This window comes from Chelonoidis abingdonii, chromosome 5 (genome assembly GCF_003597395.2).
Source record: "Chelonoidis abingdonii isolate Lonesome George chromosome 5, CheloAbing_2.0, whole genome shotgun sequence".
In the NCBI taxonomy this organism is placed as follows: domain Eukaryota; kingdom Metazoa; phylum Chordata; order Testudines; family Testudinidae; genus Chelonoidis; species Chelonoidis abingdonii.
Window position 1 is genome coordinate 85,248,771 of NC_133773.1, and position 13,130 is coordinate 85,261,900.

Consider the following 13,130-nt stretch of genomic DNA (forward strand, 5'->3'; position numbering starts at 1 on the left):
GTTTGTCTATATAAAACAAAATTTAAGACTAAGTAAAAAAAATTAGGCTAAAGGACTTACTCTCATTTAGTGTAATCTGAAAATCAATTGGAAAGTATTCATTGAATATAACTATACCAATAGCTACTCAAAGTTAATATGCTTTGTCATATAGCTTATAAATGAATAAAATTCCTCCACATGTAACAAATCTCATTCAAGTCCAAATAAAAAGCAGATAATGATTAGCTGCCACAACTGTTATTAAGTTATACCATACCTAAAATGTCACCATTACAGACCATGTGTTATTGACTGTTTTATAAATAAAAAAATTAGTGGTGTCTGGATAACCCCAGTGCTTCATAATGGACTACCAAGCCTTTCACTTCAGGTTACTGGATCACATGTGGCACCAGTACAATAGTGACAGAAAGTCACTCTCATGCCTTCTATTTAGGTTGTTCAATGGCTAATGTCAAAAGATAGTCTCAGTCCAGTTCTTGGAATACGTTAGGAGTGTAATCATTCACTCCTCTGGACTTCCTAGTGCAACCGCTCTGTTCTAGCTCTGTTTTAATTATTTTACAAGCTTTCTGGAATAGGAACTGTCTGTATATTACATCTTGAGCAGGTGGCAGTGCACATCACAAAAAATACTTTCCCAATTAACACTAAATTGGCATCCTCTCAGCGGAGAGGATGAGGATTCAGCATGTGGACAGAATGAACTACCTTCTTACCCTTAGAGCAGAGGTGGGCAAACTATGGCCCGCAGGCCACATCTGGCCCACGGGACCCTCCTGCCAGGCCCCTGAGCTCCTGACCCGAGAGGCTCGCCCCCGGCCCCTCCCCTGCTGTTCTCCCTCCCCACAGCCTCAGCTCACTGGAGGTGGGGCTGTGAGCTCCTGAGGCAGCACAGCTGCAAAGCCGGCCTGACTCAGTGCTCTGTGCTGCATGGTGGTGTGGCTGGTTCCCGCTGGGCAGCACGGCTGCCTATGCTGCTGCTCTGGGCGGCGTGGCACTAAGCCACTGGTGCTCCAGGTAGCAAGTGCAGTAAGGGGGCGAAGAGTTCAGAGTGGTGGTCTGGAGGCGGGGTTATGGATAGGGATTGGGGCAATCAGACGACAGGGAGAAGGGGTGGCTGAATGGGGTATGGGTCTCGGGGGGGGGTAGTCAGGAATGAGGAGGAGTTGGATGGGGCAGCGGTGGGGCAGTCGGGGCGGGGGGCAGTTAGGGAACAGGGAAAGGGGGTGGGTGGGTGGGGCAAGGGTCCCGGAGGGGGGGGGCCCCCATCAGGGAACAGGGGGTGCTGGATGGGGCAGGAGTCCCGGCGGGAAGGAGTGTCAGGGGCTGAGAAGTAAGGGGAGTCAGATGGGGGTGGGGCCCAGGCCAAGCCTGGCTGTTTGGGGAGGCACAGCCTCCCCTAACCAGCCCTCCATACAATTTCGGAAGCCCTCAGGTCAAAAAGTTTGCCTGCCTCTGCCTTAGAGTTATCCCTATCAGAACAAAGTTGAAGCAAATAAATGTTATGAAGGGAGAAAGCAGGACTGGCCCAAAAATTTGGGGAGGCCATTAAAATTATCTTTCTTAAGGACATCTCCAAACTTTTTTTTGACATGCCCCATATTTAACTGACATAGGCAGAATCTTCAAGTCACCATTAGCTTTCTTTTCTTCAGAAGCAGGAGAGCCCAATTCCTTGTACACGTGTCAATGCATAGTTGCCAACATTTCAATACAGGAGAAACTAATGAGAGGGAAGCACTTTGAGGACCTCAACTACCGTAGCATCACCTTTCATTATGAGCGTTTGCCCTCAGACCACTATGATGGTCATCCTGAAGGTCCTTCTGGACTCAGTAATGGTATTAGATACCCAAATATCAACAGATGTAAAGGAATCAACTCTACCACCTGCAGCAGGACCAGAGAATGTTCCCCATCCTAACAGATTCAAAGTTGACCACAGCGATCTGCACATTCATGGCCTCCATGCTTCATCACTGTAATGCACTGTACCTAGGAATTAAATCACCAACCTTAAAAACAAATGTTGCAGCCCTGCTTGCTCATCAAAAAAGAATGATAAGCCCACATCACTCCAGTCGTCAGCTCTCTACTCTATCTCCCTACTGAATACAGAAAAACTCTAGGGCTCAGGAGGCAGAACTTGCTCTGTAGCTGGTGTATGAATATGAAACTTACTCCCAATAGATGTCAGAATCACCACAAAACTCAAAGCTGTCAGATCAAAATATTAAAACCCTCTTCTTTGACATTCCTATCCTACAGTAATAATTGCTAGCAAAATATAGTTCTTCTGATAGAAGCTGAGATGGACAGAGATCCTTGTGTGGTTAATTTAGATTTTACAAAAGGTATTCAGATGCTACAATGCTGAGTATGGCAAAAGAACCACAACAGTTAGTTTGGAGAGGTTTGCAGTAGACCACACTCCAGATAACCTGAGGCTCTGGGAGTTCCATTTTCTTCCCCGCAAAATATAAGCTATTACATAGGACATCTGCTAAGAAAACACATATGGAAACATATAAACTGGGCTTAAACTGCAGCAAGGGAGATTTAGGTTGGACATTAGGAAAAAGTTCCTAACTGTCAGGGTAGTTTAAACACTGGAATAAATTGCCTAGGGAGATTGTGGAATCTCCATCTCTGGAGATATTTAAGAGTAGGTTAGATAAATGTCTATCAGGGATGGTCTAGACAGTATTTGGTCCTGCCATGAAGGCAGGGGACTGGACTCGATGACCTCTCGAGCTCCATTCCAGTCCTAGAGGCTATGAATCTATGAAAATTAAACAAAATTCACTAACCCAAACATTTTAAAATCTTTTCTTTTTTTTATCCCTTCTTCATTTTCTTTATCCCATTCTTCTCTCCTGTGTTTGATTATTCGCTCTCATCTGGTATTCTCTTAATTCATTACCTACCATACTTGATCTTTCCTATTTTCACCCATTATCCAGTGTCACACAGACTCTTCACTGTGCCCTTCCATTGCTGTTCTTCCTGTGATCCTTCCCTCCTCCTGAATTCTATGATCTCTCTCTTCTCCCTCTCCCTCCATCCCTTGCTTCTAGCGTGGCGTCAGCCCCCTTCTGCTGTCTCTTTCCAAAGCCCTTCCCATTGTGCCTTCTTTTTCCATCTCTCCTCACAAGGATTCACCCTCGTCTAGTTCCCACTCCCTCAAGCAGGCTTCTGAAACAGGACAAGTGGGCCAAACGCCCATTACCTTTTTCCCCTACATACTGATAAGCACCTGACCTAGCTCAAGAACTAAATTGGTCCATCTCATGGCTAGATGTCACAATGACAATTCAGAGAGAGCTCATTCAGGCAGCCAGATAATGGCTCACATATAACCACAAATCAAGTAGTCAAAGTCCTTGAAAACTGTGGGACTTAAGGCTTGGATCATGAAGCCTGTGGCCATATTAAGCCTGAGGGAAGGGTTGATAACCTAACCAGGAATTGTTTGGTCAGGGGGGAGAAAAATCACTGGAAGACTCTTTCAAACCAAGTAAGTAGTTGACACAAGCAAGGCTATTTCCATAACTAAAAAAGGCTACAACCTTTTAAAAATTAAATCTAAGGTTAGAGTTGGTACTTAAATTATCTTACAATTGGGATGGGAGGTATGATTTTGTGGGCCTCAAATGACAGCTTTGTCAGGAAGCTTGCACACTTTACCTGAGCTATCACCTGTTGTGTGAATAAATAGAAACTTGGATCCCCAGGACTTTATAAGCAATAAATTCACTTAAACAAGATAAATAAATGAACAATTTCACCCTAAAATTACTCCAATAAATATATGAGTATGTCAATAGTTCTAAAACTCAGGGCAATTTAAGAGGCCATTAAATTGTGCTAAAGTGCATGTTATAAAATGACTCAGCCATTTTTTTTAAACGCAATCAACAAGAGGCTAAAAAGAAACATATCTCACAAAAGTGCTTTGACTATACAAGGATCTCAACTGTATCTCTGCTTTTGCAAGCAGAGGGAACTTTGCTAGAGCAGACACTGCTTTCAGTGGCACCAAAATATAGGAAGGGTTGTCGCCTCCACGGTGGTGAACCACTCGCTGAAGCTGTTCACTTTGCATCTTTCATGGGTATAGACAGTAGTGGAAGAGTTGTTCAGATTAATTATACATGTGCCTTATCCATCTCTCTAAGGTATTTATGGAGCATTAATCAACTTAGTATCTAAGCAGGGAAGCAGAACTGAGGCTTGATGATTATGGGATCCATCCCCTTAGAGGGGGCAACAACTTTAGCAGAAGCCAGGGTCAAGCATATTGCAGCAGAGGGGCACACCATGCATGCATGGCACTAATAATCCCCTGCCTGTGTATCAGTGAACTCTCTGTAACCTCCCTAAACTTTCCCCATACACAGGCTGATTTGATGGAAACTCCACAAACTCCCCCTTAGGGAATTCCTTGTGCCCTTCTGCGGCTAATTTCACATTAAGGCATGATTTGGCCAATTTGTTAAAATTAAAGAGTAAGAAAGGAGTCTGCATCTGAATTTGTCTTTGCATTTAAGATTATATTTTAAATTCCTCCAATTCTAGGGGTTTTTTTGTTTTGTTTTTTTTTAAATTCAAAAGCCAATTTTCCAAAACCACTTTTTGATAGAGCTTACATTATATGACACTATGCAAATTTCCCCTTTCCTCCCTCAATAATATTATGGCATTCTTCTTTTTAAAAAGGTAATCAGACGTACCAACCCTGCAACAACAACAAAATCAGAAACTGGGCTTGGTTTTGGCTTAATTGGCTTGTGAGTTGCTTGTCGGCTAGTACCTTGCTGCTGCTGCTTTTGTTTTTTGATCGGCCACAGCAAGAAGGGGAAGGGGAGGGGCAAGCGGGGCCAATGGGAGGGGGAGAGTTAGCAGTGCACAGCGGGCCCACTACAGTCCCAGACTGCATGCCGGGGGGAACTAGTCACAGAGTGTTGGGGATCTTAGGGATTGGTTCGGTTTTGTCTTGTTTTGAAATGGAATTTGCTTCATTTTTGGCTTATTGTGAAAGTTGGGGTGCTTATTTACCTTGCAAAAGTTGGCAAGTGTGTGCTTCCATTACTAATAACACTGCTGACTTTTGACACACCTGCCAACATTAAAAACTTACCAGCAGCTGTTAATATGGTACTAAAATTTGAAAGATCATATTCCTTTCAAAAAGAACAATGCATTCATCTGTAAACAGACTCCACTTTTATCTGGTACTCACATCTCACTTTGACTGAAAAAGTGAATCTTGAATTTATGAAAATACATTAAACTTTTCAGAAGTCTGAGCAGAATAGATGTAAATACCATTAGCATTCTAACTACTTCATCATTATTATGTGACATCTAACAATACTGTATTATACTTTTATGCACTTATTGCTTATTTTCTGTAGGAACTTCAAATACAGAATCTGTCATTTCTAAACAGTATATAAATATTTAAATCATGATTGCCTGGCTGTCAGTAAGAAATCTAGCCCTGAATAGCAGCTTAGACAAACTGCTGATTTAAAACCTGGAACAAGAAATGTCTATCAGTTACACAGAATAATAACCTGCTTAGATAAAATTACTAATTGACATTTCTGTACCTCAAAACGTGAAGTTTAACGTGGGATTTTCAGTTTGTGACATAATTTAGACAGATACTGGAAATTTTAAATAATAGATCTCAGATTACGTGAAGACCACTATGTAATATGTCATGGTTAAGATTCAAAAGATATGGAATAATGTTAATTCTATAGACAAAAGAATGGGGAGGGGGAATCTAACAATGTAAAGATGTCAGGTGATGTAGTATACAATGGTTTATAAAAACACTTGACTGTATTTTATCACCTACAGCTCATTCTTAGTGAACCAAAATGACTACATTCCAGACACATTTTAGCCAAAGCTACATTTTAAACTCTTAAAATTCTGTTATCTCTGAAATATCACAAGTCTATGATTGTCTATCCATTTTCAAAATATAGCAAAACTGTTTGCTTAACTAAAGTTCATTGCCACATGTTCATAGAAGTACACAGTATACTCCTCTGGAATGCCATAACCAGACAGTCTTTGATTTCCTATTTGGAACAAATGATTGATTAATATTCACATTTTTCTTCAACATTTCCGTTTTAAATATATGATGTAATTGTTTTCATATAGTGGGAGCTTTCTTACATAAAAGGAAACTTCACTGATAAAGATACTGTATAATTTTGAATAAGAAAAAATACTAAGACAATTTAGAATTAGTAAATATTCATGCAGCAAAAAAAAAAAAAAAAAAAGATGCTTTTCTAAAATTCGGCCAAAAGTTAGGGCTGATATGGTTCCACCACTATCATAGCTGTAAACCACAGAATTAAACTGGGCACTGATATTTCACAAACACATGCAACTTCTTACTATTTATATACTAGAGCCTAGAGACTATAACTAAGCTGGGGCCCTCTTGTAATAGGCGCTACATACACACACATACACTTTAGTAAGAGGCAGTTCCAACACAAAGGAGCTTGGGACTATGGAAGACAGACAAAGGAAGTTTAAACTGTCCCCATTTTATATACGGGGAACCAGACACGACCTGTGCCTGCTGATAGAGTGGGGGAGAGGGGGCACAGCAGACTAAGGGAGGCCAACTTCAGCAGTGTTACAGAGTATGCTCAGTACAAATCAAGCAGCAAATCTGGAGAGCATATGACCCCGCATGGTTATCCGCTCCCCCCCCCGCCCCCTGCACCTCTGTGAGGAACTAAGACAGAGAGCTATGCCCAAAGTCACACAGAAAGACTGAAAAAAAAAAAAAAAAAAACCCAGAATTAAAACACAGATTTCCTGAGCCCTAGTGCAATGTCTTAACCACAATACTATCCATTATCTACTCACAAGACTATCCAGTTGAGTTCGGTGGGACGTGCATTAGTGACTACAGGATTAGGTCCTTTCTTACTAGCACAGTTTGTTCTATAGCTACTGGGAAACTTCAATGGGAATTTTGCATACTCAAGAAATGCCGCTAGTACAGCCACGGCCAACCCGTGCCTCCGGAGCCACACGTGGCTCTTCATAAGTTAATGTATGTCTCCTTGTATAGGCACTGACTCCAGGGCTGGAGCTACGGGAGCCATCTTTCCAATGTGCCGATGGGTGCTCACTGCTCAACCCCTAGCTCTGCCAGAGGCCCTGCCCCCACTTCACCCCTTCTCGCCTCCCTCCTGAGCCTGCCATGCCCTTGGACCTCTCCCCTCCTCCCCAGAGCCTCCTGTATGCCACAAAACAGCTGATTGGGAGGTGCAGGGAGGGAGGAGGCACTAATCAGCAGGGCTCCAGGTGGGTGGGAGGCTCTGGGAGCAGAGGGAGAGCTGTGCGGGGGCTGCTGATATATTACTGTGGCTCTTTGGCAACGTACATTGGTAAATTCCGGCTCCTTCTCAGGCTCAGATTGGCCACCCCTGCTCTAGTACATTCTTCTGCCAATGAAAACTGGGCTCTACAGTAGTTTCTTCTGTTTTGTTCTACTGAGATTTTTCCATGATTTTTTAATGAGTGGGAACTAATATGCATGCATGTATAGACAGATAGATGTAAATATGCATGCATACACACACACACTTACATCAACAACTTCTTTAATTTATACTACCTTAACAAGCCAAAACATCTTTATGCACCAACATCACTAATTAACATCAAAACAGCTCTGAAGAGTAATATTTGTAAACTTCTGGGATATGAATCTGCAAACACTTTTCATTCAGAAAGTTGCTACTTGAGTAAGAGCTTGCATGACCAGGCCTTTGCTGCAGAGCCTGAAGAGGGAGACAAAGACAATGAGTTTGTAGGCCCTACCAATATAATGACTATTATATTTTCATTTCTCAACAATTAAACATTAACTGTTGCTTACAGTCCTGAAGTTTCCATATTAGATTGTGACTTTTTAAAGCTGAGTCAAGTTTTAGGTCAAAATCCTGAGGCCTGGTCTACACTAGTCTGTTATTTCGGAATTAGCCGAGTTAATTCGAAAAAAAAAAGATTTCGTCCACATGATCAAACCGGCTTTTTCAATTTAAAGGGCTCTTTAAATCAATTTCTGTACTCCACGTCGGCAAGTGGAGTAGCGCTTAAATCGAGATCGCAATCCCAGGTTAAAGGTATCGTGGAAGCAATTCAATGTTATTGGCCTCCAGGAGCTATTCCAGAATGCTCCCTTGTGACCGCTCTGGACAACACTCTCAACTCCAATCCATTAGCCAGGTGGGCAGAAAAGCCCCAGGAACTTTTGAATTTCATTTCCTGTCACCATCAGCACAGGCAACCATGCAGAGTCCACCATCACAAGAGATCACGCAGTCCTGGATTCACAGACGAGCTCCCGCATGGTTCGAACTGGAGGTACAGGATCTCATCGCATGTTGGGGAGACGAGTCTGTTATGGCAAAACTACGTTCCAAAAAAAGGGAATGCAAATACGTACGCTGAAGTCTCCAGGACATTGACAGAAAGAGGCTACTCCAGGGACACAGAGCAGTGTCGTACAAAAATCAAGGAGCTCAGGCAAGCGTACCAGAAAGCCAGGGAGGCAAACAGGCACTCTGGATCACAGCCCTACACATTCCGCTTTTACTATGAGCTCCATGCAATTATGTGGGGTGATGCCACCACTACCCTACCACTGTCCATGGACACCTGCAATGGGGGAGTTGCATGGAGCAAGAAGGAAGAATCATTGGAGGAAGAGGAGGAGGACGACAGTGCACAGGCAGCAAGTGGGGAATCTGTTTCCCCCCCCAGCCAGGAACTATGCTTAACACTGGAGCCAACAGCCTCCCCTCACTCCCATTGCGGGCTCTCGGACCATGATCCTGGAGAAAGTATGCTGGTGAGTGAGCCAGACTGGAGCCACACGGTGGGGTTCAGGGGGAGAAACCCAGCCACACTGGGCTGTTCGCATATAGTTTAAAGGGCTCGTCCCTGCTCAGAGCCTCATCGGAGCCACGCAGTGGGTGCAGGGGGAAGGATTTGGATGTTATGTGAAGTGATCATCCCAGAGAGCCTGCAGGCCCTCCTTTATGGCAAACCCACCAAGCATTGCTTGCTCTGGGAAAGGGGTCCCAGCAGTTTAAAAACAATGAAATGAATGTAGAAGCAGAACCCCATCTGCCCCTAGGCTGCCTGCAAGCTAAATTCTGTTGCCCGGCTGTGTGTGATGGCTTATTCATACCAAAGTGTCCCCTTTGTTCCCTGAAATGTATATCTTAAAATACTGCCCTCCCTTTTTCTCCTCCAGCAGGTGCAAATGTTTCAACGCAGCCCCTATCTACTCCGTCCCAGAGGTCCAGATTAGAAGGCAGAAAAAATGAACACGGGAAGACATGCAGTCCTCCCGCACTGCTCATGCAGTCCTCCCGCACTGATAGAGCCCAGCTGAAGGCGTGGAGGCAAACAGTTGCTGAGTCCTGTAAAGCATTACAGGAACACGAACAGAGGAGGGATGCGCACGATGAAAGCAGGCAGGACGCTATGGTCCTACTCATGGGGGAGCAAACTAACATGCTCCGCTGTATGGTGGATCTAATGCAGGAAAGGCAGCAAGACCACAGACTGACGCTGCGGTGGAAACATGAGCAGAGTTTGCGGAGAAAGCTGTGCGGCTCTGTTCACAATGGCCAAAAAACGGCAGGGAATTGTTGCCTTCTGTAGCTTCCATTGGAGCCCAGGACAGACAACATGGAAAAAGAAGCGGAAGCTGTCTGGCTCTGTTCATGGTAGCCGAAAAAAGGCAGGAAATGGTTAGATGAAAGAGTAGACAGAAAGACGAGAGGGCATGCGAGGTAGATTCATAGTACCAAGAGACAGGCAGTGCACCGTGCTGCATCGCCTGCTTGTAGTATGGCATCTGTTATAGCTTTCACGGAGGGAGGAGCGAGTGACAGCACACCCAGAAACACCCGTGAGAATAATTTTGCCCCATCATGCACTAGGAGCTTAACCCACAATTCCAATGGGCAGCAAAGACTGCGGGAACTGTCGGATACCTACCACAGTGCACTGCTCCAACATTCAATGCTACTCTTGATACTGTGGACGCACTCCGACAAATTCACGCACTTCAGTGGGGGGACACAACACGGAATGTATAAAATCGCTTCCGAAAATAAGTTTGAATTAATTTCGTACTGTAGACGTACCCTGTGACTAGTTTTCTGGGATGAGTGGGGGGAAGGGTTTGTATTCAAAAAATTAACACATGATGAAAGCTTACAGTTGAATTCTTTTACTAAAGCCAGAAAGTTATTTGGAAAATGCACATTGTTGGGAAGATTAACATAATAGTTTAAACTTGTGAGTAAACACAAGCCCTACATGCTATAAACATTTTGGTTTATTAAATCCCTGAAATTGATCTATTTCCTAACTACTCTATGTAGTACACAAATACTCAAACCCACAACAGGCAAAAAGAAAATTTAGAATGAAAATTTAGAAGTTTTGCATGAGTACTGATACTTGCTTGAGTCAAGGTTGAAGGACTGAACCCTCACTCCACGAAAAGGAGACTTTAATCTTTATTGTGTCTCAAACTGCTTACTATGTCAAAACAGCTCTGTAACTTTCTTATATTCATATGTAACAGTGGATTTAATGATACTCTATCATTAAAAGACTCTTAATCAGTAACTATTGTTGATGAGTTTCACAAGGGAAAATTGCAATGAGATACCAATATACATAATGCTTTTTTATTATAATATACAGAAAACTATCAAATACAGTGAAACTGTTAAGTCTCAATGTAGCAAGTGATTATCTTGAAAATTTTTGTGACCAAACCACTTCATCAAAAGGGGTAATATTTTAATTGCAACTTTGTTTTTTTAAGTTTTTTTCTTTTAAGTATTGCACTCCTTTCTTCCACAGCAGTGAATGGGAGTTTTGCCACTGACCTTCAATGGAAGCAGAACTGGGCTCTATAAAGCTTTTTTTCAAGTGAAGTTATTAGATCCTTGGGACAACTGACACTCATTATTGCTTCCCTTTTACAAATAAAATCTAAAAAAGCTGAGAAGTGAAGGGACATTACAGTAGTAACAGATGAAGTTTCAATCAACTAATATTTAAATCTGCCCATATAAATACACTATACATAAAGCTCTTAAAGAATAGTAACTACAAAAAAAAAGAATGTAGGTATCAACCCCATACAGCTATTAATATAGGACTTTAAAACTGTTTAAAACTTATAAGTTTAATATTCAAAGATATCAAGGGCAGTATAAAGAATTTCCCCTCAAAATATTAAAGCTAAGTGACATTATTAAATTTCTGATTAACTGTAATAAATACATGGTAAGTGAAAACTTAGCAAAAGGGGTTTTGGTTCTTTGTTTTTATAAGCGTACATTTTTTGTAGCGAAATGTCACAATTTATTATGATTGCTACACAAAATGTAAACTCCTAAAGAAGAATTTCATCAGTTAAAGCATTTTAGAAATAGAAACATGGGGGAGGGGACAGAGAGAGGAATCAGGAACCTTGAGTTCTTCTGTGCACACTTTGCTCTTTAAGTTTCAAAGGAATCCAAGGGACAAACAATGGTAGATACATTGCAAAAGCACAAAGAGGAAAACCAGCCAGAGATATTTATTCATTGAGAATCTTCGTGGGCTTACCATGGATATTAAGTTTACAATGGGCCATTAAATGCATAATGCATACAGACAGACACCTTCCCTTCAGGGTACAAAATTATCACCTCCTCTCTTCCAAGGCGTAATTTAATAGAATCCTGCAGAGGAAATTACAGCCAAGTCTCTGAATACTTCTCTGCTCATTTAAACTCCTAATAACAAGACCCTCTTACAAGCATTAAAACGAGAGAAACGGTAGCTTAATAATGAACTGACCAGAAACAGCCATCATGCCACACAAAAATAAGTCGCTAAAGCGTAGCTGGAAGGGGTGAGAATGGGAGAAGAGCCTTCACATTTTTCAGCTCCGTTTCAGCGATAACGTGGCCTGACGGAGCCATGCAGGAAAAGAGATTCGAGCGCAGGTTTAACTCATCAGGGTCTTCTCCCTCCCGCCACCTTCCCTGCGCCTGCATCGTGGCTTTGATTTGATTGTGTAGCAAACGAATCCAGGCCAATGACGCCGCGCCAGCCTCTTGTTTCCAAACTCACTTCTAGGGACTTACTATTCCCCTCGCGTCTCCTATCCCCCACCATACTCATCGATCCCGGGGAAGACAAGAAAGTGAGCGGCTGCTGCAATCAACCTTGCAGGAAGGAGGTAGCGCTGGGGGTGGGGGGTTCCTACAGGCACCTTCCCATTCACCGTCCACCCCCTCTTGCCCCCGAACTCCCTGCCCAACTTCGCAGAACAAAGTCCCCTCCCCGGGGCCAGGGGGCTGCAGCCTGTGTGGGCTGCGTGCGAGCAGAGCCCGCAGACAGCAGCCCAGACTCTGCACCCTGTCGGCTGCGCTCCTTTCTCTCGGGTCAGCAGCCCCAAACTTCTGCCCCACGCCTCAAACTCGCCAAAAAGTTTCCCTAAAGAGGCCGCCAGAGCCAGGCGCGCCCGCCCCTCACCTTCATTGCCGGCCGGGAGGAGATTGCTGGAGGGGCTTCCTGGGCGCCCAGCGCCGCATGCTGACCGGCCCGACTCCTCTTTCTCCCCTCTCCGCCTTCTGTCTCTCCCTTTCCCTCTCCCGGCCGCTGTACTCTGCATTTCTATATTCCTCCGCAGGCCAGGCCTGCTACCACAACCCCCCTCCGGAACTAATTTCCTTGGCATGAAAACCTAAACCACACTTCCAGAGACTCCAGGGCTCCCAACCATCTGGCTCCTAAATTATTATACCCTTCACATCAAAAGATCCACTATCTCTCCTCGATGGCAGGACTCATTTCACTGGTTTTTGTTTAAAAAAAGCTTTCTGTAGTACAAGCAGTGAAAACTCAACCTTCCCTCTGCTCATTTTTGTTCTTATTGGAACACATGCTTTTGTTGGTACTTGCAAGTTAAAAAATGAGCAGAGCGGAGCATGTCAGTAATCTAGAAACTGAAAACGAGGGTCTTTTCTTTTGTTATTAAAACTTCG

General features: G+C 43.4%; 1 protein-coding gene across 4 annotated transcripts in view; it reads right to left on the reverse strand.

Moving 5' to 3' along the window:
* FAT1 (FAT atypical cadherin 1) overlaps positions 1 to 13,130 on the reverse strand; it is a 177,155-nt gene that overhangs the window by 160,963 nt on the left and 3,062 nt on the right. The window lies entirely within an intron of this gene.